Source organism: Delphinapterus leucas, chromosome 4 (genome assembly GCF_059928025.1).
Source record: "Delphinapterus leucas isolate spDelLeu-1000000601 "Yukka" chromosome 4, BTC_Dleu_Yukka2, whole genome shotgun sequence".
In the NCBI taxonomy this organism is placed as follows: Eukaryota; Metazoa; Chordata; class Mammalia; order Artiodactyla; family Monodontidae; genus Delphinapterus; species Delphinapterus leucas.
In genome coordinates this window covers 86417834-86442943 of record NC_143132.1, presented here as the reverse complement: position 1 = coordinate 86442943, position 25110 = coordinate 86417834, and the positions used below count along the sequence as shown (strand labels likewise).

Sequence of the window (25110 nt, the reverse complement as noted above, 5' to 3'; positions counted from 1 at the left end):
GGGGGGCTTCGGGACCGAGGAGTAGTGCACAGCGACGGGTGCGGAGGGCAAAGCGGGGAGATTCCCGCACAGAGGATCGGTGCCGACCGGCACTCACCAGCCCGAGAGGCTTGTCTGCTCACCCGCCCGGGTGGGCGGGGCTGCGAGCTGAAGCTCGGGTTTCGGTTTTGGACGGAGCGCAGGGAGAGGACTGGGGTTGGCGGCTTGAACATAGCCTGAAGGGGTTAGTGCACCACGACTAGCCGGGAGGGAGTTCGGGGAAAAGCCTGCACCTGCCGAAGAGGCAAGAGACTTTTTCTTCCCTCTTTGTTTCCTGGTGCGCGAGGAGAGGGGTTTAAGAGCGCTGCTTAAAGGAACTCCAGAGACGGGCGCGAGCCGCGGCTAAAAGCGCGAACCCCAGAGACGGGCGCGAGCCGCGGCAAAAAGCGCGAACCCCAGAGACGGGCGCGAGCCGTGGCTAAAAGCGCGGACCCCAGAGACGGGCGCGAGCCGCGGCAAAAAGCGCGAACCCCAGAGAAGGGCGCAAGCCGCGGCTAAAAGCGCGGACCCCAGAGACGGGCGGGAGACGTTAAGGCTGCTGCTGCCGCCACCAAGGGGCCTGTGTGCGAGCACAGGTCACTCTCCACACCCCTCTTCTGCGGAGCCTGTGCAGCCCGCCACTGCCAGGTTCCCGGGAACCAGGGACAACTTCCCCGGGAGAACGCACGGCGGGCCTCAGGCTGGTGCAACGTCACGCCGGCCTCTGCCGCAACGTCACGCCGCCTCTGACGCCGCAGGCCCGCCCCGCATGCAGTGCCCCTCCTTCCCCCCCCTCACCCCCGGCCTGAGTGAGCCTGAGCCCCCGAATCAGCGGCTCCTTTAACCCCGTCCTGTCTGAGCAAAAAACAGACGCCCTCCAGCGACCTACACGCAGAGGCAGGGCCAAATCCAAAGCTGAGCTCCTGTGAGCTGTGAGAACAAAGAAGAGAAAGGGAAATCTTTCCCAGCAGCCTCAGAAGCAGAGGATTAAAGCTCCACAATCAACTTGATATACCCTGCATCTGTGGAATACCTGAATAGACAAGGAATGATCCCAAATTGAAGAGGTGGAATTTAGGAGCGAGATCTATGATTTTTTTCCCTTCTCCTCTTTTTGTGAATGTGTACGTGTATGCTTATGTGTGACATCTTGTCTGTATACTCTTGCTTCCACCATTTGTCCTAGGGCTCTATCCGTCCATGGTTTTTAAAAAAAAAAAAAATTTTTTTTTCTCAATAATTAATTTTAATAACTTTATTATACTTTACCGTCGTTCCTTCTTTCTTTCTTTCTTTCTTTCCGTCCTTCCCTCCTTTAGACAACGAATCACCCCAAATTGAGGAGGTGGTCTCTGAGAGCAAGATTTATGATCTTTCCCCCTTTACCTCTTTTTGTGAAGGTGTATGTGTATGCTTCTGTATAAGATTTTCTCTGTATAGCTTTGCTTCCAACATTTGTCCTAAGGTTCCATCCGTCCCTCTTTTTTTTTTTTTTTTTTTTCTAAATATTTTTTAATTCAATAACTATATTATACCTTATTTTATTTTTACTGTATCTTCTTTCTTTCTGTCTTTTTTCCTTCTTTCCCTCCTTCCTTCCTTCCTTCCTCCCTCCCTCCTTTCTTTCCTTCTTTGCTTCTTTCTTCCTTCCTTCCTTTCCTCCTTTCCTTCTTTCTTTCCTCATACTTCTACTAATTCTCTCTACTTTTTCTCCCTTTTATTCTGAGCCGTGTGGATGAAAGGCTCTTGGTGCTCCAGCCAGGAGTCAGGGCTCTGCCTCTGAGGTAGGAGAGCCAACTTCAGGACACTGGTCAACAAGAGACCTCCCAGCTCCACATAATATTAAACGGTGGAAATCTCCCAGTGACCTCCATCTTAACACCAGCACCCAGCTTCACCCAACGACCAGCAAGCCACAGTGCTAGACAACCTATGCCAAACAACTAGCAAAACAGGAACACAACCCCACCCATTAGCAGAGAGGCTGCCTAAAATCATAATAAGGCCACAGACACCCCAAAACACACCACCAGACGTGAACCTGCCCACTAGAGAGACAAGATCCAGCCTCATCCACCACAACACAGGCACTAGTCCCCTCCACCAGGAAGCCTACACAACCCACTGAAACAACCTTAGCCACTGGAGACAGACATCAAAAACAACGGGAACTACGAACGTGCAGCCTGCAAAAAGGAGACCCCAAACACAGTAAGATAAGCAAAATGAGAAGACAGAAAAACACACAGCAGATGAAGGAGCAAGATAAAAATGCACCAGACCTAACAAATGAAGAGGAAATAGGCAGTCTACCTGAAAAAGAATTCAGAATAATGATAGTAAGGATGATCCGAAATCTAGGAAGTAGAATGGACAAAATGCAAGAAGCAGTTAACAAGGACCTAGAAGAAATAAAGATGAAACAAGCAATGATGAACAACGCAATAAATGAAATTAAAAGTACCCTAGATGGGATCAATAACAGAATAACTGAGGCAGAAGAACGGATAAGTGACCTGGAAGATAAAATAGTGGAAATAACTACTGCAGAGCAGAATAAAGAAAAAAGAATGAAAAGAACTGAGGACAGTCTCAGAGACCTCTGGGACAACATTAAACGCACCAACATTCGAATTATAGGGGTTCCAGAAGAAGAAGAGAAAAAGAAAGGGACTGAGAAAATATTTGAAGAGATTATAGTTGAAAACTTCCCTAATATGGGAAAGGAAATAGTTAATCAAGTCCAGGAAGCACAGAGAGTCCCATACAGGATAAATACAAGGAGAAATACGCCAAGACACATATTAATCAAACTGTCAAAAATTAAATACAAAGAAAGCATATTAAAAGCAGCAAGGGAAAAACAGCAAATAACACACAAGGGAATCCCCATAAGGTTAACAGCTGATCTCTCAGCAGAAACCCTACAAGCCAGAAGGGAGTGGCAGGACATACTGAAAGTGATGAAGGAGAAAAACCTGCAACCAAGGCTACTCTACCCAGCAAGGATCTCATTCAGATTTGATGGAGAAATTAAAACCTTTACAGACAAGCAAAAGCTGAGAGAGTTTAGCACCACCAAACCAGCTTTACAGCAAATGCTAAAGGAACTTCTCTAGACAAGGAACACAAGAGAAGGAAAAGACCTATAATAACGAACCCAAAACAATATAGAAAATGGGAATAGGAACATACATATCGATAATTCCCTTAAATGTAAATGGACTAAATGCTCCCACCAAAAGACACAGATTGGCTGAATGGATACAAAAACAAGACCCTTATATATGCTGTCTACAAGAGACCCACTTCAGACCTAGAGACACATACAGACTGAAAATAAGGGGATGGAAAAAGATATTCCATGCAAATGGAAACCAAAAGAAAGCTGGAGTAGCAATTCTCATATCAGACAAAATAGACTTTAAAATAAGGACTATTACAAGAGACAAAGAAGGACACTACATAATGATAAAGGGATCGATCCAAGAAGAAGATATAACAATTGTAAATATTTATGCACCCAACATAGGAGCACCTCAATACATAAGGCAAATACTAACAGCCATAAAAGGGGAGATTGACAGTAACACATTCATAGTAGGGGACTTTAACACCCCACTTTCACCCATGGACAGATCATCCAAAATGAAAATAAATAAGGAAACACAAGCTTTAAATGATACATTAAACAAGATGGACTTAATTGATATTTATAGGACACTCCATCCACAAACAACAGAATACACATTTTTCTCAAGTGCTCATGGAACATTCTCCAGGATAGACCATATCTTGGGTCACAAATCAAGCCTTGGTAAATTTAAGAAAATTGAAATTGTATCAAGTATCTTTTCTGACCACAACGCCATGAGACTAGATATCAATTACAGGAAAAGATCTGTAAAAAATACAAACACATGGAAGCTAAACAATACACTACTTAATAATGAAGTGATCACTGAAGAAATCAAAGAGGAAATAAAAAAATACCTAGAAACAAATGACAATGGAGACACAACGACCCAAAACCTATGGGATGCAGCAAAAGCAGTTCTAAGGGGGAAGTTTATAGCAATACAAGCCCACCTTAAGAAGCAGGAAACATCTCGAATAAACAACCTAACCTTGCACCTCAAGCAATTAGAGAAAGAAGAACAAAAAAACCCCAAAGCTAGCAGAAGGAAAGAAATCATAAAAATCAGATCAGAAATAAATGAAAAAGAAATGAAGGAAACGATAGCAAAGATCAATAAAACTAAAAGCTGGTTCTTTGAGAAGATAAACAAAATAGATAAACCACTAGCCAGACTCATCAAGAAAAAAAGGGAGAAGACTCAAATCAATAGAATTAGAAATGAAAAAGGAGAAGTAACAACTGACACTGCAGAAATAAAAAAAATCATAAGAGATTACTACAAGCAACTCTATGCCAATAAAATGGACAATCTGGAAGAAATGGACAAATTCTTAGAAATGCACAACCTGCCAAGACTGAATCAGGAAGAAATAGAAAATATGAACAGACCAATCACAAGCACTGAAATTGAAACTGTCATTAAAAATCTTCCAACAAACAAAAGCCCAGGACCAGATGGCTTCACAGGTGAATTCTATCAAACGTTTAGAGAAGAGCTAACACCTATCCTTCTCAAACTCTTCCAAAATATAGCAGAGGGAGGAACACTCCCAAATTCCTTCTACGAGGCCACCATCACCTTGATACCAAAACCAGACAAGGATGTCACAAAGAAAGAAAACTACAGGCCAATATCACTGATGAACATAGATGCAAAAATCCTCAACAAAATACTAGCAAACAGAATCCAACAGCACATTAAAAGGATCATACACCATGATCAAGTGGGGTTTATTCCAGGAATGCAAGGATTCTTCAATATACGCAAATCTATCAATGTGATAAACCATATTAACAAATTGAAAGAGAAAAACCATATGATCATCTCAATAGATGCAGAGAAAGCTTTTGACAAAATTCAACACCCATTTATGCTAAAAACCCTGCAGAAAGTAGGCATAGAGGGAACTTTCCTCAACATAATAAAGGCCATATATGACAAGCCCACAGCAAACATCATCCTCAATGGTGAAAAACTGAAAGCATTTCCACTAAGATCAGGAACAAGACAAGGTTGCCCACTCTCACCACTCTTATTCAACATAGTTTTGGAAGTTTTAGCCACAGCAATCAGAGAAGAAAAGGAAATAAAAGGAATCCAAATCGGAAAAGAAGAAGTAAAGCTGTCACTGTTTGCAGATGACATGATACTATACATAGAGAATCCTAAAGATGCTACCAGAAAACTACTAGAGCTAATCAATGAATTTGGTAAAGTAGCAGGATACAAAGTTAATGCACAGAAATCTCTGGCATTCCTATATACTAATGATGAAAAATCTGAAAGTGAAATCAAGAAAACACTCCCATTTACCATTGCAACAAAAAGAATAAAATATCTAGGAATAAACCTACCTAAGGAGACGAAAGACCTGTATGCAGAAAATTATAAGACACTGATGAAAGAAATTAAAGATGATACAAATAGATGGAGAGATATACCATGTTCTTGGATGGGAAGAATCAACATTGTGAAAATGACTCTACTACCCAAAGCAATCTACAGATTCAATGCAATCCCTATCAAACTACCACTGGCATTTTTCACAGAACTAGAACAAAAAATTTTGCAATTTGTATGGAAACACAAAAGACCCCGAATAGCCAAAGCAATCTTGAGAACGAAAAAAGGAGCTGGAGGAATCAGGCTCCCTGACTTCAGACTATACTACAAAGCTACAGTAATCAAGACAGTATGGTACTGGCACAAAAACAGAAATATAGATCAATGGAACAGGATAGAAAGCCCAGCGATAAACCCACGCACATATGGACACCTTATCTTTGATAAAGGTGGCAGGAATGTACAGTGGAGAAAGGACAGCCTCTTCAATAAATGGTGCTGGGAAAACTGGACAGGTACATGTAAAAGTATGAGATTAGATCACTCCCTAACACCATACACAAAAATAAGCTCAAAATGGATTAAAGACCTAAATGTAAGGCCAGAAACTATCAAACTCTTAGAGGAAAACATAGGCAGAACACTCTATGACATAAATCACAGCAAGATCCTTTCTGACCCACCTCCTAGAGTAATGGAAATAAAAACAAAAATAAACAAATGGGACCTAATGAAACTTCAAAGCTTTTGCACAGCAAAGGAAACCATAATCAAGACCAAAAGACAACCCTCAGAATGGGAGAAAATATTTGCAAATGAAGCAACTGACAAAGGTTTAATCTCCAAAATTTACAAGCAGCTCATGCAGCTCAATAACAAAAAAACAAACAACCCAATCCAAAAATGGGCAGAAGACCTAAATAGACATTTCTCCAAAGAAGATATACAGAATGCCAACAAACACATGAAAGAATGCTCAACATCATTAATCATTAGAGAAATGCAAATCAAAACTACAATGAGATATCATCTCACACCAGTCAGAATGGCCATCATCAAAAAATCTAGAAACAATAAATGCTGGAGAGGGTGTGGAGAAAAGGGAACACTCTTGCACTGCTGGTGGGAATGTGAATTGGTTCAGCCACTATGGAGAACAGTATGGAGGTTCCTTAAAAAACTACAAATAGAATTACCATATGACCCAGCAATCCCACTACTGGGCATATACCCTGAGGAAACCAAAACTCAAAAAGAGTCATGTACCAAAATGTTCATTGCAGCTCTATTTACAATAGCCCGGAGATGGAAACAACCTAAGCGTCCATCATCGGATGAATGGATAAAGAAGATGTGGCACATATATACAATGGAATATTACTCAGCCATAAAAAGAAACGAAATTGAGCTATTTGTAATGAGGTGGATAGACCTAGAGTCTGTCATACAGAGTGAAGTAAGTCAGAAAGAAAAAGACAAATACCGTATGCTAACGCATATATATGGAATTTAAGGGGAAAAAAAAATGTCATGAAGAACCTAGGGGTAAGACAGGAATAAAGACGCAGACCTACTGGAGAACGGACTTGAGGATATGGGGAGGGGGAAGGGTGAGCTTTGACAGGGTGAGAGAGAGTCATGGACATATACACACTAACAAACGTAGTAAGGTAGATAGCTAGGGGGAAGCAGCCGCAAGGCACAGGGATATTAGCTCGGTGCTTTGTGACAGCCTGGAGGGGTGGGATAGGGAGAGTGGGAGGGAGGGAGACGCAAGAGGGAAGACATATGGGAACATATGTATATGTATAACTGATTCACTTTGTTATAAAGCAGAAACTAACACACAATTGTAAAGCAATTATACCCCAATAAAGATGTTTAAAAAAAAAAAAAAAAAAAAAAGAAGGAAGGAGTTGTGATCTTAATATCTGACAAGCTAGAATTCAGTACCTTAAGCATTAAAAAAAGTGACAATAAAGGACATGTCATTATGTAAAAAAATATGAATATATAATAGTTTTGAATATTTATGCACCAAATTTCATAGCAATCACTTTATAAAGCAGAAACTACAAGAGCTGTAAGGAGAAATAGCCAGAAGCACACAGTAATGCACAATTTTAATACATCACTCTTAGTCCAAGAGGAGTTGACAAAAAATAAAGATATAGAAGCCCTAAACAACATAAGCAATAAAGTATGTGAATATACATCAGACTTTGCATCCCAAATATTGATGCATTTTCTTTTCAAGAGCACATAAACATTCATGAAGATAGACAATATATTATGGTCCAAAGAAAATCTCAATGAGTTTAACAAAGTAGAATGATACAAAAATAATTCTTTCATATAAAAAATATAGAAATTAATAGCAAAATTAAAACATAAATAGGACTTTCTATCTAAAGTTAAATAACTCTCTATTAGACAACTCTCAAGGCAAAGGGGAACTGAAATTTCAGAATTATTTGTAAAAATAATGGAAATGATGACACTATTTGTCAATATTAATGAATGAAGATCAGAGAAAAAAATCATAGCCTAGAACAAACGTATGGACACCAAGGGGGGAAAGTGGAGGGGGTGGTGGTGGTGGGATGACTTGGGAGATTGGGATTAACGTATATACACTAATATGTATAAAATAGATAAGAATAGGAACCTGCTGTATAAAAAATAAATTCAATAAAATTCAAAAATTCAAAATAAGTAAAATGTCCTTTTACATTAAAAAAAAAATCATGGCCTTAAATGGTTATACAGAAAAAAATGAAAGGATGACAATAAATAAATAAGCACTTGAATTAACAGAAAGACATTCCTTGTTCTTAAATAGGACTTATTTAATATCACAAAGATGTCAATTCTTCACAAATATATAAAAATTTTACCGGGGAGCAGTCAAAAATAAACAGAAAACAGAAAAAATGGGAATATTAAAAATAATGGCAAAAAGGGACTTCCCTGGTGGTCCAGTGGTTAAGACTTCGCCTTCCAAGGCAGGGGGTGCGGGTTCAATCCCTGGTCGGGGAGCTAAGATCCCATATGCCTCGTGGCCAAAAAACCAAAACATAAAACAGAAGCAATATTGTAACAAATTCAATAAAGACTTTAAAAATGGTCCACCTCAAAAAAAAAAATCTTTAAAAAACAAGGCAAAAATAATGAGTTATAAACAGAAAAAAAGATTTAATTAAAAAGTTAAAATGTTGGTTTTTTGGAAATATTAGCAAAATACAGAATCCACTAGCTAATTAATCAAGCAAAAAAGAAACACAAATATACAAAATAAGAAATGACAAGTAAACAACCATAAAAACAGGAATTTTTTTAAAAAATCATGAGAGTTTGCATGGTACAACTCTGCTAATAAATTGTAACACCTAGATGAAATATATACATTCAGAATATTAACCCTGGTGTATATAAAATGTCAAACAAACTAATTTTCATAAAAGAAATAGAGACAGTTTTTCAAAACACTAGTCCACCAAAAGCACAAGGCCAAAATGGTTTCACGAGGGAATTCTAGCAAACCTCCAAAGATCAGATTATCCCAATGCTTCTATGTTCCAAAACACAGAGGGGAAAAATATCTGCCTACTCTCCTCCTAAATACCTTTTTAACTATGATCCATGCCAACTACCACTGCCTGAGCTCATAATCTTTTGCCTGGATGCTCCATTCCTTTTCCCTCTATTTTTTTCCTGCAATCTGATGCTGGAGTGTTACTTTTTTGAAAATGAAAATATGATTACAATTTTATTTACTTTCCCAACTTAAATGTACTGGTAATTGAAGTCGTAGGTGTGAAAATTACAATGGGGAAAATTCTGCTATCATCTTAAACATGCTTTGTCTAATAAATCTGATTATTGATATAGTTTTTGGGTATGTGGGGCTTAAGGGGCCTTTGGTATACCCAGGCTGTTTCTTTGGAAGACGTTATGGAATTGAAAAGATAAGACAGCTGAAGATGGAATTCTAGATAATATATCAAAGGAAACTAAAGAAAAGTTGAGGGTGTAAGACAGATCTTCCCAGTGATTTTGTGGGGTAGTCAGGTAAGTAACCACCTTCATTTTGAGAACCTTGTCTCAGGATATTTAGTCAAGGTCATATAACTAGCATATGATGTAGCCAGGACTAAAGCCCAGATTACCACCATAGCCAGCAGTCTGCACACACTGCCTTTCTTCATCTAACAGTCCTCAGCAAGTCTGTCCTTTGAAATGTAAAGGCTTCTTATACTGCCTAGTGTCGATAGCTCACTTCTCTTAAATTTTATTCTCCTTAAAAGCAGGAACCATATTTTATTGTACCCTTTAATCAACAAGGGTGCCCAGCACAGTGAAGCACTAATTCATGCTATAGAACTCTTGGGTATTATTAACTATTATTATAACACATATTTTCTTAAATCTATTAGATTTCTGTGGAGACTGGTACATACTTTTAAAGCAGTTGTGCTGTTGAAAATGTCAAACAATAATCAGTATTGAGGCTGCAAAGAGCAAAGAGCTTTGGAGTCTTAAGAATTGCAATTTGGGAGACACAGATTCGGATGAAACCGAAAGACTGCTCCGAAGAAGAGAATCAGTCAGGAGTTTAAAAAGACAAAAGCCGCAAGGTTGTTAACTTGCGAGAGAATTGTGACTGACTCTGATGCAAGTCAGGGGATATTTGTGCTTAAGGAATCATGAGTTGTTTTAGGGTAAGGATTCAATAAGCAGATAGGTTGTCACAAGTTATTTTAGGGTACATGACGGATAAGTATCTTGAGTAGGACAATAAGTGTTCAAAAGGTGAGATTCCATCTGGGCTGAGATGCACATAAGTCACACTTCCTCAATGGTCTCCCAGCTCCATTTTAGAAAGCTCTCTTAGCAATACTGACTCCATTTTGATTTTCCTTTCACAAAAGAGATTGAGAGGAAATGTGTTACACGTAAAACATTGTACACATAGCAACCTTATGGCTTAGATTTTTTTTCCTTAGGTCGGGGCAATTTCAAATATTTTGTTCCATTATCACCATAAACAGATGTTATAGTTTGAAAAAATATAGCAACCATATACTTATTATTAGTTTGAACTGCTGTCCAGTGTAAAAATTGTGCTGTAAGTGAAGAGTCAGGAAAACCTAGATGAGGTGGAAAGTATCTTGATTGACTTAGTAAAGTGTTCTCAACTTAAAGTATAAATAATATTTTGCTTCATCTTGACTACTGAATATACTCCATACCCTCAGGTTAATAATGAATATCTACCTGCTATAACTCTATTATGTATATTCAGTATGGCTAATTCTTTTAACACTTTATCACTGAAAATGCTCATCAGTGCTCATCATTCAGACTAACTGAAGAAAAGGCTAACGTGGTAAAAGTTTAAAAGATAAATTACATTAAAGTAAACTTACTACTCAAAATACATGCAGTAATTATATGATACCTAGTTGAGAAATTACTTCAATGAATAATTTGAAATTGGCATATTTACAGCTATGTCCTTCTGAAGTATATAAAGACCCATGGAAGGTTTGTTCTCCTGAGTAGTTTTTAACATAAACCTGTTAGTTTTATTAATATTGTTAATTTTCTCAGGAAACCCTTTTTACATAGACGGTACAAAAAAAATTAAAGCAAATAATCACAGGATATAAATTCAATGAATGTAAATGAATGCTTTACTTGCATATAGATTGCTGCCATTTAATTTGGTGTGCATTTCTAGATTACTTCTTTATTCATTTATTCACAGAAATTCAAGTAGCCCTCTTTTTAGACCTGCAGAAGTGAAAATGTAAGTTTGTGAGAGCATTGTGATGCTTACTTAGAGCTACTATGGATAACAAAGAAGAATCCCACCATGGTTGCACTAAAAGGTAGTTTCTGGGAGTGACAGACTGGAAGAGAATCCAAAATCTTAAAGTAAGTCCTAGCTCATATAGATGCCAACAGGCCTCAGTTCCCTTTACCAAAGACTTCCTTTAATGCATTGCAAAAAGTCTAAAGCCTTGCTGTGATATTCAATTGAGCATTCACCACCAATCAATAAATTATTCAAATGGCAAGTCTGATTATGTCTTTTAAAACTACCTCATTTTCCTCTATTTTGAAGACCAAATGGAGTATGTAGCACTCAGGTTCTGGCAGAAAGAGATGGCTCTGGATTAGCCTCAAACTGGATAACTGAGGAGAATTTAATAGAGAGACTACAAAAGTATGGGAAAGGTTACAGGAAATCAATTAAGCATAATGCTTTAATCCAGGACTAGCAATTGTAGGGAGGTACTACTCCCTCCCCTACATCAGATGGTGTGAAGGGAGAAAAAAGCTACTCAAACCTGGAGAGAGAAGGACACTTGACAGGATCTACAGCCTCTGCAAGAAGGACCAGCCAACCCATTCGTATCTACCAGTGAGAGCCCCTAGGAATAAATGGGGAATAATTGCCCTGACTTCAGTCTCCAGAGAGACTTCCATTGGCTGAACACAACCAGAAACCAGAGGGCAACAGAACTCTTTGATGCAATTCAGATAGGTTAGTCCCCTGGGGCACAGAGAGGGTAGAGAAGAGTAGAGAGTGAATTTGGAGGGCAAATGGAAAATATCCAATATAGTACTCTTTTGGAGGTAATATAAAATCTAACTCAAGGTTATCTAAGCAAACAAGAGTATTTATTGACTTAAGTATCTGAAAACTATAGAGGTAGCTCTATCTTCAGGCCCAGCTTCACCCAGCATTTCAAAGGACATCATTGGGATTCAGCATCTTTCCATCTCTCAGCTCTGTTCTCTTACGTGTAGACTTTATTCGAAGTGTCAAGATATCTGATAGCAGTTTCAGGTTGAAGTCCAGAAAAAATACTAAAAGAATAATAAAATAAAATAAAAATAATAAAGTAAAAAACACAAGGTCCTTTCAACAGTTTAATCAGAGTTCCTGGGCTTAACTCTCAGTGGACTAAATCAAGTCACCTGCCCATTCCTAAACCAATCAATTTAATCAGAGGAATGAAACATGACGATTGGCCTATACTGAATCACATGCCTATTCTTAGACTCAGTTGTTTAGACCACACAAAGCCCAAGGACAGAGGGTGGGGAAAAAGTGGGTACTGTTACCAAAATTAGGAAAAATGGATGTTAGGCAGCCAAAAGAAAACAAATGACCACTGAGGCCTATATGGTAATCTAATTCACTTCTCAGCTCTAATTATCATGATGTTCAGGAATATATGAATCTACCAGTTTAGGCTGACCACGTAGCATTAGAAAAATATGGTAAAAACTTCCACCTTTCTTCCAATTTCCACATTTTATGCCAATGAAGCCATGACACACTTATTCATATATATATATATATTTATATGAACATATATGTAGATACTGCTATGTATGTATATAAAACTTCTCATCTTGCAATAATTTGATTTGTTGTGCTATTAAACATAAATATAAATATATTAGCTTTCTAGATCTAGAAGTAGTGTGCACAACATAAGCATTCTCTTTAGGTCACCAATTCTTGAAAAAAAGGGAGACATTTCTTTTTTAGTTGTTAGTGTCACTTCGTTCCAAACTATTGGCATAGAAGGATGAATTAATGAATCAATATGGTGTTTGGGTTTTTTTTTAATTTATTTGTTTATTTATTTTTGGCTGCGTTGGGTCTTCGTTGCTGCGTGCAGGCTTTCTGCAGTTGCACCAAGCAGGAGCTACTCTTCATTGCGGCACAAGGGCTCCTCACTGCAGTGGCTTCTCTTGTTGTGGAGCACAGGCTCTAGGCACATGGGCTTCAGTAGTTGTGGCGCACGGGCTTAGTTGCTCCGCGGCATGTGGGATCTACCAGGACCAGGGCTCGAACCTGTGTCCCCTGCACTGGCAGGCAGATTCTTAACCACTGTGCCACCAGGGAAGTCCCAATTTGGTGTTAATAATGATAAAATTATACTTTGAGGTATTTTTCTTTGAAAAGGAAGTATTTTTATTTTCAAACATAAATCACACTATCACAGAAATTTAAAGCTGGAAAGGCCTGGATTATTTTAGAAACTGAGAACCAACAAAGTTCAAGTGACCTAAAAACTAGATAACATTTTAAAATCAAATCTTGAAGAAATGAAAGTCTATGTCGCAGGGAAATTATAGTATGATGAGGTAATATTAGTAGAGCTTCTATATTTTAGCCAGGGACACTACATGAACTTGCAATCCACAGTAAATTTAACCATGTGAGTGGCAAGGGACTACTAAGGCTGAGCCTAGATGTATATTCCTCTTAAATCATCCTGTTTTAAGGAAGAAAAGCTTTAACCAGGTAGACACAGGATTTAGTTCTTTCAGATCACATTTATAGGGTAAATGGAGTTTCTTTTTTATTGCAGCTGTGTATTTGCTGATAAGACAAAGCAAAGAATGCAAGTACTTAATCATCACATCTCGAAAATGATACAGAAAATCATCTATTTTTAGCTTTCTACTGTGCCCTTTTACGTTTCCTCTCAATAATGTACCTACATATTAGTTTTTAAATTGCTTATCTACACAAAGCACATTAACTTCTCATAGGTTTATAGGCTGGCTTCACATTTATTCCTCTATATAAATGAGCACATCTCTAAAATTATCCAGTGACAAATCTAAAGCTAGATGATTAGAAAAGCAACTGGGGAGCAGGAAATCATTTTTTTAGCCTGCTTGACAAAAAACTAAGATGTACCAAAATGAAAACTCATTCCTATTTAAGATTACTTTCCCTTTGTCCTCTTCCTTTACCCTGGTTGTTGCTGAGCTGGGGAACTTAAATATGCCACTATGACATCTGGGTAGAAGGGTTATCCACTTTGTATTTTAATTGGTCTCATTTTTGGAAACTGGTATCCTTGGAGATCATGTTTCACCACTGTGTTGTTGATAATCCATTGGGATGTGGCAGCGTCCTCTTCTTATCTTCTCCCATCTCCCTGGGATTCTTCTCACCCAGGCTGAAAGACTGGTAAACCTCCTGCAAGTCTGCTGAGTGTTTCTTTCTCACCTATATTCTGGGCCCTTTCTTTCTTGTGGACACAGAGAAATTCACTGTTTTTTCATATACCTCTTGGACCGCAAAGGTTCTATGGCTGTCAGCAGGCACTTGCTGTGATATACCATCTCTTCAGAATTCTCTGTTCCATTGCTCTCCAGTTGTCATAGTGTGGTGAACCTCAGCAAACCTACCAAAGTCCCAGAAAGCAAGGGTGATTCATAGAGAGTAAACCCATCGGAGGAAGACAGGGAGAAGGATTTACCACCATTCTCTCCTCTCCTTATACTTGCCCCAGAATTCATTCCAAGGGAATTCATTTCATTTACATAGAAAATGACAAACCTCCCTTATCTTGCCTCTATCTCCATTACCATTACAAATCTTTATATATATTTATAATAACTGCTTTAAGCATCCTTGTCTGTTAATTCCATCATCTCTGTCATTTCTTGGTCTCGTTCTATCGATGGATTTTTTCGCCTGGCTATGGGTCACATTTTCATGATTTTCCACATGTCTAGCAATTTTTGATGAATGTTGAATATGATGAATTTTATTGTTGAGTGATTTTTGTGTTTCATTAAAGGGAATTGAGTTTTGTTCTGGTAGGCAATTAATTTACAGGCATACCTTGTTTTACTGCATTTCACTTTATTGTGCTTCACAGATACTATGGTTTGTTACAACTCTGCATTGTCAGATGATGGGAAGCATTTTTTCAGCAATAAAGCTTTTTTTTTTTTTTTTTTGCGGTACGCGGACCTCTCATGGTTGTGGCCTCTCCCGTTGCGGAGCACAGGCTCCAGACGCGCAGGCTCAGCGGCCATGGCTCACGGGCCCAGCCGCTCTGTGGCATGTGGGATCTTCCCGGACCGGGGCACGAACCCGTGTCCCCTGCATCGGCAGGCGGACTCTCAACCACTGCACCACCAGGGAAGCCCAATAAAGCATTTTTTAATTAAGGTATGTATGTGGTCTTTTAAGATTTTTTTTAGATTTCACACTTAATAGACTGCCGTATAGTATAAACATAACTTTTACATGCACTGGGAAACCCCAAAATGCATGTGACTCAATTTATTGTGATATTCACTTTAGTGCAGTGGTCTAGAATGGAATCCACAATATCTCCGAGGTATGCCTGTACCTGAAGAGTAATATGATCATTTTGCAGCTTCTATTTCAACTTTATTAAGGTGGGTCTAGAACAGATTTTACTCTAGGGATAGTTTTAGCCCTACTTCTTAGGAGTAAAACTAATGGTATAGCCCTTTGGGGATCTCTGTTGAAATCCCTGAGTGTCAACAGGCCTTTCCACCCTAGTTGGTCAGAATTCAAACATCTCCCAACGCTGTGAAACTCTGATGGATTTTCAGCTTACAGCTTCCCTATAGTTGTTCCCTCCCTCGTAGGCATTTATCTGGTCTTGCGGAGTCTCACCCCATATATGTACGGCTTAATATTCAAATACTCAAAGGGACATCCATGCAAATTTCTGGAGTTCTTACCCTGCTTAGCTCCCTTCTTTTTGGTCCTCTCCGCCATAAATTAACTTTCTTAAGCCTCTCTAACTCTGATATTTGCCCCCTCAGTTTAGCAAGGCCGCCATGTTTTGTCTGGGTTCCACCTCTATGCACCACTGTCTACGAAGTGCCTCCAGCCAGAAAACTGGGCAATTGTAGGGCTTATCTAGCTTGATTTCCTTCTCTCAGACACTGTAGTCTTGCACTGCCTGCTGTACAATGTCTGAAAACAGTTGTTTCATATATGTTTTCACGTTTTCTTTTTTTTAGTTCTTTATTGCATAAGCGTTAGTCTGGTACCAATTAATCAGTCATAGCTGTAATACAAGTCAAGGCTTTTGATTTTCTCCATTTATACTATTATTGACAATCCCTAATATAATGGATATCCTTCTATGTAGGTGTCAACTGAGAAGAGGATCACCATTTAATCATTTATACCAGGAAAAAAATCAATTAATAATTCACAAATCATACTATCAAAACATCTCAAATTTCTACAGGTATGTAAACTAGATTGTATAGTCAAATTTTATTACCACTGTAATGACTATAATTCAGATACTTCACGTAGGGAGATCAGCTAGAAGATTTATTCATAAAAGAGGACAAAAGAGAAGTTACTGGAAGAGAAGAAGAAGACGGGAACTAAAAATGACTTCCTGGAGAACAAAGGAAAAGCAATTTCCTAGAGAACAAAGGAGAGATTAAGTTATCTTCTTTTCTAATAAAATTGAAAAGTTTCAGAATTTAATAATACAGGAGTCTGCAGTCAATGACAGGATAGGGAACTGGTGTTTGCTCACTGCACGGCCTTGGGAGAATAAAATATAATCCATTAGAAGAGTGCAAGTAGAGGCCCAAGTGACGAAGATCTAAGAGGATTTTCATGGTTCCCTCAAAGACTGAAGATGTGATAAGTTCAGGCTAGCCTTAGAGAAGTGTATCACATGCCAAAGGTGAGTATGGGTCTTGCATGGAACTGAAATGAACACTTACGACAGAGTTTGGGGAAAACTGGGAGGGTATACAACCTAAATGGGCAAGCATGCCAAAAAGTCTCACACATGAGCTCAAGGTTTGAAAAAAGACAAATAGGAAAACAGGCTGTAAATAATGAGATTGCCCAGAAAATTTCAGCATTGACATGCTATTAATCCATTTAGTAGCAATATTTCTTGTATAAAATGTATTTTTTAAAAATAATTTTATTTATTTATCTTTGGCTGTGTTGGGTCTTTGTTGCTGAGTGCGGGCTTTCTCTAGTTGTAGCGAGCGGGGGGCTACTCTTCGTTGTGGTGCACGGTCTTCTCATTGTGGTGGCTTCTCTTGTTGCACAGCACGAGCTCTAGGCGTGCAGACTTCAGTAGTTGTGGCACGCGGGCTCAGTAGCTGTGGCTCGCAAGCTCTAGAGCACAGGCTCAGTACTGAGGCAGGGCTTAGTTGCTCCGCGACATGTGGGATCTTCCCGGACCTGGGCTCGAACCCGTGTCCCCTGCATTGGCTGATGGATTCTTAACAACTGCGCCACCAGGGAAGCCCTAAAGATGTGACTGTGTTTCTCTTTTGTAATTTAGTGCACGTGTAGCCATTTTTAGATTCCACCTATAAGTGATATCTTATGATAAGTCTCTTTTTCTGTCTGACTTATGTCACTTAGAATGATAGTACCTAAGTCCACCCAAGTTGCTGCAACTGGCCTGATTTCATTGATTTCACGGCTGAGTAATATTCCATTGTACATAAGTACCACATCTTCTTTATCCATTTTTTCCTTCCAAGGACATCTAGGTTGTATCCAAGTCAAGGCTCTTGTAAACAGAGCAGCACTAAGCATTGGGGTACCTGTGTCCTGTCGATTTTTGGTTTTCCCAATATATATGCCCATGAGTGGAAGTGCCGTATGCTCTGTAGCTCTGTTTTTTAGATTTGGGGGGAAACACAATACACTTCTCCAGAGTGGCCGTTGGCAATTTACATTCCCAGCATCAGCGTAACAGGGCTCCCTTTTCTCCATGCCCTGACCTCCGTTTCTGGTTTTTACTCTTCGTGAGAATGGCCACTCTGACTGGTGGGAAGTGATACCTCTTTGTAGTGTTGATTTGCATTGCCTGCCTGTGCGTCATTGGCGAAGTTCAGCCGCTTTTCATGTGCTTTAATGGCAAGTCCAATCTACCTCTTGAAATCCCTTTCCTGCAATTCTGCCTTGCTTACAAGTCCTTTTCGATGACATACCTCAAGACATTTTTCGTTGATAGGTATCATTTACAACCCTGCAGGTTTGTGAACTGTAGTGTCCCGAGCTCCATTTTTCAACTTTTTTTGGGAACTGGCCACAAAACAGCATGTTTGCTTCAAGCCCTATTCTGGTTACAGGGGCAAGCTGAGCCCTTGGTCAATTCCTCTTCCTGATTGGAAATTAGAGTGGCACGTGCCTGTCCAAACACCTAGGGCTTGTCTCTCATTGGTTACCCGCTTCCACTTCATGCTCCAGACAAATTCCAAACTGTACAAAAAAGGATGTTGAAGGTGCTGATTTCCCCAAGTGGGGAGATTGTAAGGGAAGAGGCTGGAGGGGGGAACCCAACCACCCGGAGATGAGGAGATGAGGTGCCTTTTCCAAATTCTTCCCGATCAGATGGTGTACCATCCTCTAGGTGTCCCATGCATGTTTTAGCTGTAGGAAGGGTCCCCTGCACCTGGAGATTTGGGACCCATGGAATGGGGACCAGGCAGTATTACTCTTATGGGGCTGCATTTGCTGGCCCATCCTCACCAAGCCTCTCAGCCCCATGAGTGTCCAGCCTTAGGTCCCATCCAGCTGTGGGTCTAGATGTGGTCAGTCCAGGTTGCATCACAGCCCCTGAACGAATTCTGTAAGAATTTGTCTTTTTTTCTTTTTTTTGTATTTTATTTTTATAACGGTGTGTAGCTGATTTTCAATGCTGTGTTTCTTGCTGCTGTACATCCACTTGATTCACTTACAGAGAGACATCAATAAATTCTTTTTCAGATTCTTACTACTCTTATTTTTTAAATAATTTTATTATCTTTGGCCGTGTTGTGTCTTTGTTGCTGTGCACGAGTTTTCTCTAGTTGTGGCAAGCAGGGGCTACTCTTTGTTGTGGTGCATGGGCTTCTCATTGCAGTGGCTTTCCTTGTTGCAGAGCATGGGCTCTAGGCATGCGGGCTTCAATGGTTGTGGCTCGTGAGCTCTAGAGTGCAGGCTCAGTATTTGGGGTGCACGGGCTTAGTTGCTCTGTGGCACGTGGGATCTTCCTGGACCAGGGCACAAACCCGTGTCCCCTGCATTGGCTGGTGGATTCTTAACCACTGCGTCACCAGGGAAGCCCCATAAAATGTATTTTTTGTTTAGTCATTTTTAATAAAACCTATCATAAGAACACTTGCTCAAAATTCAACACTCTCTCTCTCCATGAACACTGGGAAAGGGGGCTATGTCAACTCAGGCTATTCCATAAAATAAATTTCGTAGAAAATGGTATAAAAATTTCACCAATTCAGTTCTTATTCCACTAATTCCAAGGATCCTACAGATACTCGTTTGTTATATAGTTCAGGAAATGAGTTATCCTTAATTTGGCCAGAAATAAAAGCCAACGGCAAAGGCTTGGAAACATTTTAATTATACAGAGATAATCAACATAATGATATGTGTTATTGTAAAATTATACTATACTATTGTGAATTTTATTCTTCTCTAAATTTTAACAAGAGTACTAGTGCTTTTATTCTGTATAACTGATAAAAGCTATAGAAATAATTCACTTTTCTTTCATATCCAGAATTACAGAATTAAGGAAGATTCATCAGGATGAAAGCAAAATATCGGCAATAACCATTCATGCTACCTTTTTCAATTATGATGTTTCTGTGACTTGTTCACCACTGAATTCCCAGCACCTAGAGGTGCTTGGCACAAGTAGATATTCAGTAAACATTAGGTGAATGAATGAATGAATTACAACTCTTACATTCATACTACTCACCATGATGCCAATAACGAATACAATAAATTAATTCAATACAAAAAATGAATACAATAAAATCTGGACCAACAGCTAACAAAAGGTCTAAGTGTCACAGAAGAATAACAACAAAAACAAAATTTTCCTAACAGGATGATGCTTGGTTTTGTTTATTATTGCTGGGGAAGGGGTTGAAATATGGCCACAGAAATGGGCATGAGACAGTTAACAGTAAATCCTTAGCTTGTTACAATTAGGAGAGATGTTTTTTAGCTTAAAAACGGAAGTCACCTGGGGTCAATGATTCATGCAAAAGGCAGAAAATTTTTTACTCAATGCTCAACATGGAAGTTATTTTGCAGAAATCACCAGGCTGGATAAGAAATCTCCTTATGTTCTAGATATTAGAAATAGTAAAATAAAAGCATTACTAGCTTAGATGTTTTGTTGATAAAGGCCCTTAACTGAAATTAAAGCAATTTCAAGCCAAAGGATAGTGAAATGTCTACAATTCATACTATAACTCTGATATAAGTAAGACATAATGATTCAACTCAGAAAGACACTGGGTATGGACAAGTGTGGAACCCAGGAGTTTGAACGATGCAGAATTTCTGTGTTTATTTTAACATATTTATTGGGAGCATAATTGCTTTATAATGTTGTGTTTCTGCTGTACAACAAACTGAATCAGCTATATGTATAAATATATGCCCATATCCCCTCTCTCTTGCATCTCCCTCCCACGCTCCCTATCCCACCCCTCTAGGTGGTCACAAAGCACCGAACTGATCTCCCTGTGCTATGTAGCTGCTTCCCACTAGCTATCTATTTTACATTTGGTAGTGTATATACGTCAATGCTACTCTCTCACTTCGCCCCAGCTCACCCTTCCCCATCACCATGTCCTCAAGTCCATTCTCTACGTCTGCATCTTTATTCCTATTCTGCCCCTAGGTTCATTAGAACCTCTTTTCTTTTTTTTTTAGATTCCATATATATGTGTTAGCATATGGTATTTGTTTTTTCTTTCTGATTTACTTCACTCTGTATGACAGACTAGGTCGGTCCACCTCACTGCAAATAACTCAATTTTGTTCCTTTTTATGGCTGAGTAATATTCCATTGTATATATGTACCACATCTTCTTTATCCATTCATCTGTCGATGGACACATAGGTTGCTTCCATGTCCTGGCTATTGTAAATAGTGCTGCAATGAACATTGTGGTACAAGACCCTTTCTGAATTATGGTTTTCTCAGGATATTTGCCCAAGAGTGGGATTGCTGGGTTGTATGGTAGTTCTATTTTTAGTTTTTTAAGGAACCTCCGTACTATTCTCCATAGTGGCTGCATCAATTTACATTCCCACCAACAGTGAAAGAGGGTTCCCTTTTATCCACACCCTCTCCATTTATTGTTTGTAGATTTTTGGATGATGGCCACTCTGACTGGTGTGCGGTGATACCGCATTGTAGTTTTGATTTGCATTTCTCTAATGATTAGTGATGTTGAGCATCCTTTCATGTGGTTGTTGGCAATCTGTATATCTTCTTTGGAGAAATGTCTATTTAGATCTTCTGCCCATTTTTGGATTGGGTTGTTTGTTTTTCTGATATTGAGCTACATGAGCTGCCTGTATATTTTGGAGATTAATCCTTTGTCAGTTGCTTCGTTTGCAAATATTTTCTCCCATTCTGAGGGTTGTCTTTTCATATTGTTTATGGTTTCCTTTGCTGTGCAAAAGCATTTAAGTTTCATTAGGTCCCATTTGTTTATTTTTGGTTTTATTTCCATTTGTCTAGGAGGTGGGTCCAAAAGAACCTTGCTGTGATTAATATCATAGAGTGTTCTATGTTTTCCTCCAAGAGTTTTTAAAATATCTGGCCTTACATTCAGGTCTTTAATCCATTTTGAGTTTATTTTTGGTTATGGTGTTAGGGAGTTTTCTAATTTCATTCTTTAACATGTAGCTGTCCAGTTTTCCCAGCACCACTTATTGAAGAGGCTGTCTTTTCTCCACTGTATACTCTTGCTTCCTTCATCAAAAATAAGGTGACCATATCTGCGTGGGTTTATCTCTGGGCTTTCTATCCTGTTCCATCGATCTATATTTCTGTTTTTGCGCCAGGACCATACAGTCTTGATTAGTGAAGCTTTGTAGTATAGTCTAAAGTCAAGGAGCCTGATTCCTCCAGCTCCATTTTTCTTTGTCAAGATTGCTTTGGCTATTTGGGTTCTTTTGTGCTTCCAAACAAATTGTGCAATTTTTTGTTCTAGTTCTGTGAAAAATGCCATTGGTAGTTTGATAGGGACTGCACTGAATCAGAGATTGCTTTTCACAATCTTGATTCTTCCAATCCAAGAACATGGTATATCTCTGCATCTGTTTGTATCATCTTTAATTTCTTGCATCAGTGTCTTAGGGTTTTCTGCATGCAGGTCTTTGGTCTCCTTTGGTAGGTTTATTCCTACTTATTTTATTCTCATGTTCCAATGGTAAATGGGAGTGTTTCCTTGATTTCTCTTTCAGGTTTTTCATCATTAGTGTATAGGTATGCAAGAGATTCCTGTGCATTAATTTTGTATCCTGCTACTTTACCAAATTCATTGATTAGCTCTAGTAGTTTTCTGGTAGCATCTTTAGGATTTTCTATGTATAGTATCATGTCATCTGCAAACAGTGACAGCTTTACTTCTTCTTTTCAAATTTGGATTCCTTTTCTTTTTCTTCTGTGATTGCTGTGGCTAAAACTTCCAAAACTATGTTGAATAACATTGGTGAGTGTGGGCAACCTTGTCTTGTTCCTGATCGTAGAAGAAATGGTTTGTTTTTCACCATTGAGAATGATGTAGGCTGTGGGTTTGTCATATATGGCCTTTATTATGTTCAGGTAAGTTACCTCTATGCCTACTTTCTGGAGGGCTTTTATCAATGGGTGTTGAATTTTGTCGAAAAATTTTTCTGCATCTATCGAGATGATCTATGGTTTTTCCCCTTAAGTTTGTTAATATGCTGTAGCACATTGATTTGCGTATATTGAAAATCCTTGCATTCCTGGAATAAACTCCACTTGTTCATGGTGTATGATCCTTTTAATGTGCTGTTGGATTCTGCTTGCTAGTATTTTGTTGCGGATTTTTGCATCTATGTTCATCAGAGATACTGGCCTGTAGTTTTCTTTCTTTGTGACATCTTTGTCTGGTTTTAGTATCAGTGTGATGCTGGCCCCATAGAATGAGTTTGGGAGTGTTCCTCCCTCTGCTATATTTTGGGAGAGTTTGAGAAGGATAGGTGTTAGCTCTTCTCTAAATGTTTGATGGAATTCGCCTGTAAAGGCATCTGGCCCTGGGCTTTTTTTTGTTGTTGGAAGAGTTTTAATCACAGTTTCAATTTCAGTGCTTGTGATTGGTCTGTTTATATTTTCTAGTTCTTCCTGGTTCAGTCGGAGAAGGTTGTGCTTTTCTAAGAATTTGTCCACTTCTTCCAGCTTGTCCATTTTATTGGCATATAGTTGCTTGTAGTAATCCCTCATGATTCTTTGTATTTCTGCAGGGTCAGTTATTACTTCTCCGTTTTCATTTCTAATTCTGTTGATTTGAGTCTTCTCCCTTTTTTGCTTGATGAGTCTGGGTAGTAGTTTATCAATTTTGTTTATCTTCTCAAAGAACCAGCTTTTAGTTCTATTGATCTTTGCTATTGTTTCCTTCATTTCTTTTCATTTATTTCTGATCTGCTCTTTATGATTTCTTTCCTTCTGCTAACTTTCGGTTTTTTTGTTCTTCTTTCTCTAATTGCTTTAGGTGCAAAGTTAGGTTGTTTATTTGAGATTTTTCTTGTTTTTTGAGGCAGGATTGTTTTGCTCTAAACTCCCCTTAGAACTGCATTTGCTGCATCCCATAGGTTTTGGGTCATAGTGTTTTCATTGCAGTTGTTTCTATTTATTTTTTTGATTTTCTCTTTGATTTCTTCAGTGATCTCCTGGTTATTTAGTAGCATAAGAATTCTTTAGCCTCCATGTGTTTGTATTTTTTACAGTTTTTTTCCTGTAATTGATATCTAGTCTCATAGCATTGTGGTCAGAAAAGATACTTGATACAATTACGATTTTCTTAAATTTACCAAGGCTTGATTTGTGACCCAAGATATGATCTATCCTAGAGAATGTGCCATGAGTACTTGAGAAGAAAGTGTATTCTATTGTTTTTGGATGCAACGTCCCATAAATATCAATTAAGTCCATCTTGTTTAATGTGTCATTTAAAGCTTGTGTTTCCTTATTTTCATTTTGGATGATCTGTCCATCCATGAATGTGGGGTGTTACAGTTCCCTACTATGATTGTGTTACTGTCGATTTCCCCTTTTATGGCTGTTAGCATTTGCCTTATGTATTGAGGTGCTCCCATTTTGGATGCATAAATATTTATAGTTGTTATATCTTCTTCTTGGAATGATCCCTTGATCATTATGTAGTGTCCTTCTTTTTCTCTTGTCATAGTCTTTAAAGTCTATTTTGTCTGATATGAGAATTGCTGCTCCACTTTCTTTTGATTTCCATTTGCATGGAGTATCTTTTCCCATCCCCTCACTTTCAGTCTGTATGTGTCCCTAGGTCTGAAGTGGTCTCTTTTAGGCAGCATATATACGAGTCTTGTTTTTGTATACATTAAGCCAGTCTGTGTTTTTGTTGGAGCATTTAATCCATTTACATTTAAAGTAATTATCAATATGTATGTTCCTATTACCATTTTCTTAATTGTTTTGTGTTTGTTATTGTAGGTCTTTTCCTTCTCTTGTGTTTCCTGCCTAGAGAAGTTCCTTTAGCATTTGTTGTAAAGCTGGTTTGGTGGTACTGAATTCTCTTAACCTTTGCTTATCTGTAAAGGTTTTAATGTCTCTGTCGAATCTGAATGAGATCCTTGCTGGGTAGAGTAATCTTGGTTGTAGGTTTTTCCCTTTCATTACTTTAAATATGTCTTGCCTCTCACTTATGGCTTGCAGAGTTTCTGCCGAAAGATCAGCTGTTAACCTTATGGGGATTCCATTGTATGTTA

General features: G+C 38.7%; 1 long non-coding RNA gene across 2 annotated transcripts in view; it reads right to left on the bottom strand.

Moving 5' to 3' along the window:
* Positions 1 to 25110, bottom strand: part of LOC111175623 (uncharacterized) — a 133619-nt gene that overhangs the window by 100313 nt on the left and 8196 nt on the right. Inside the window, exon 3 of one of the 2 annotated variants that reach the window (XR_002644757.2) lies at positions 9567 to 12380. The exons of the other annotated variant lie outside the window; for it this stretch is intronic. This is a non-coding gene — a long non-coding RNA (uncharacterized LOC111175623). Of the gene's footprint in view, positions 1 to 9566; positions 12381 to 25110 lie in introns of those variants that run through there. 2 annotated transcript variants of the gene reach the window in all.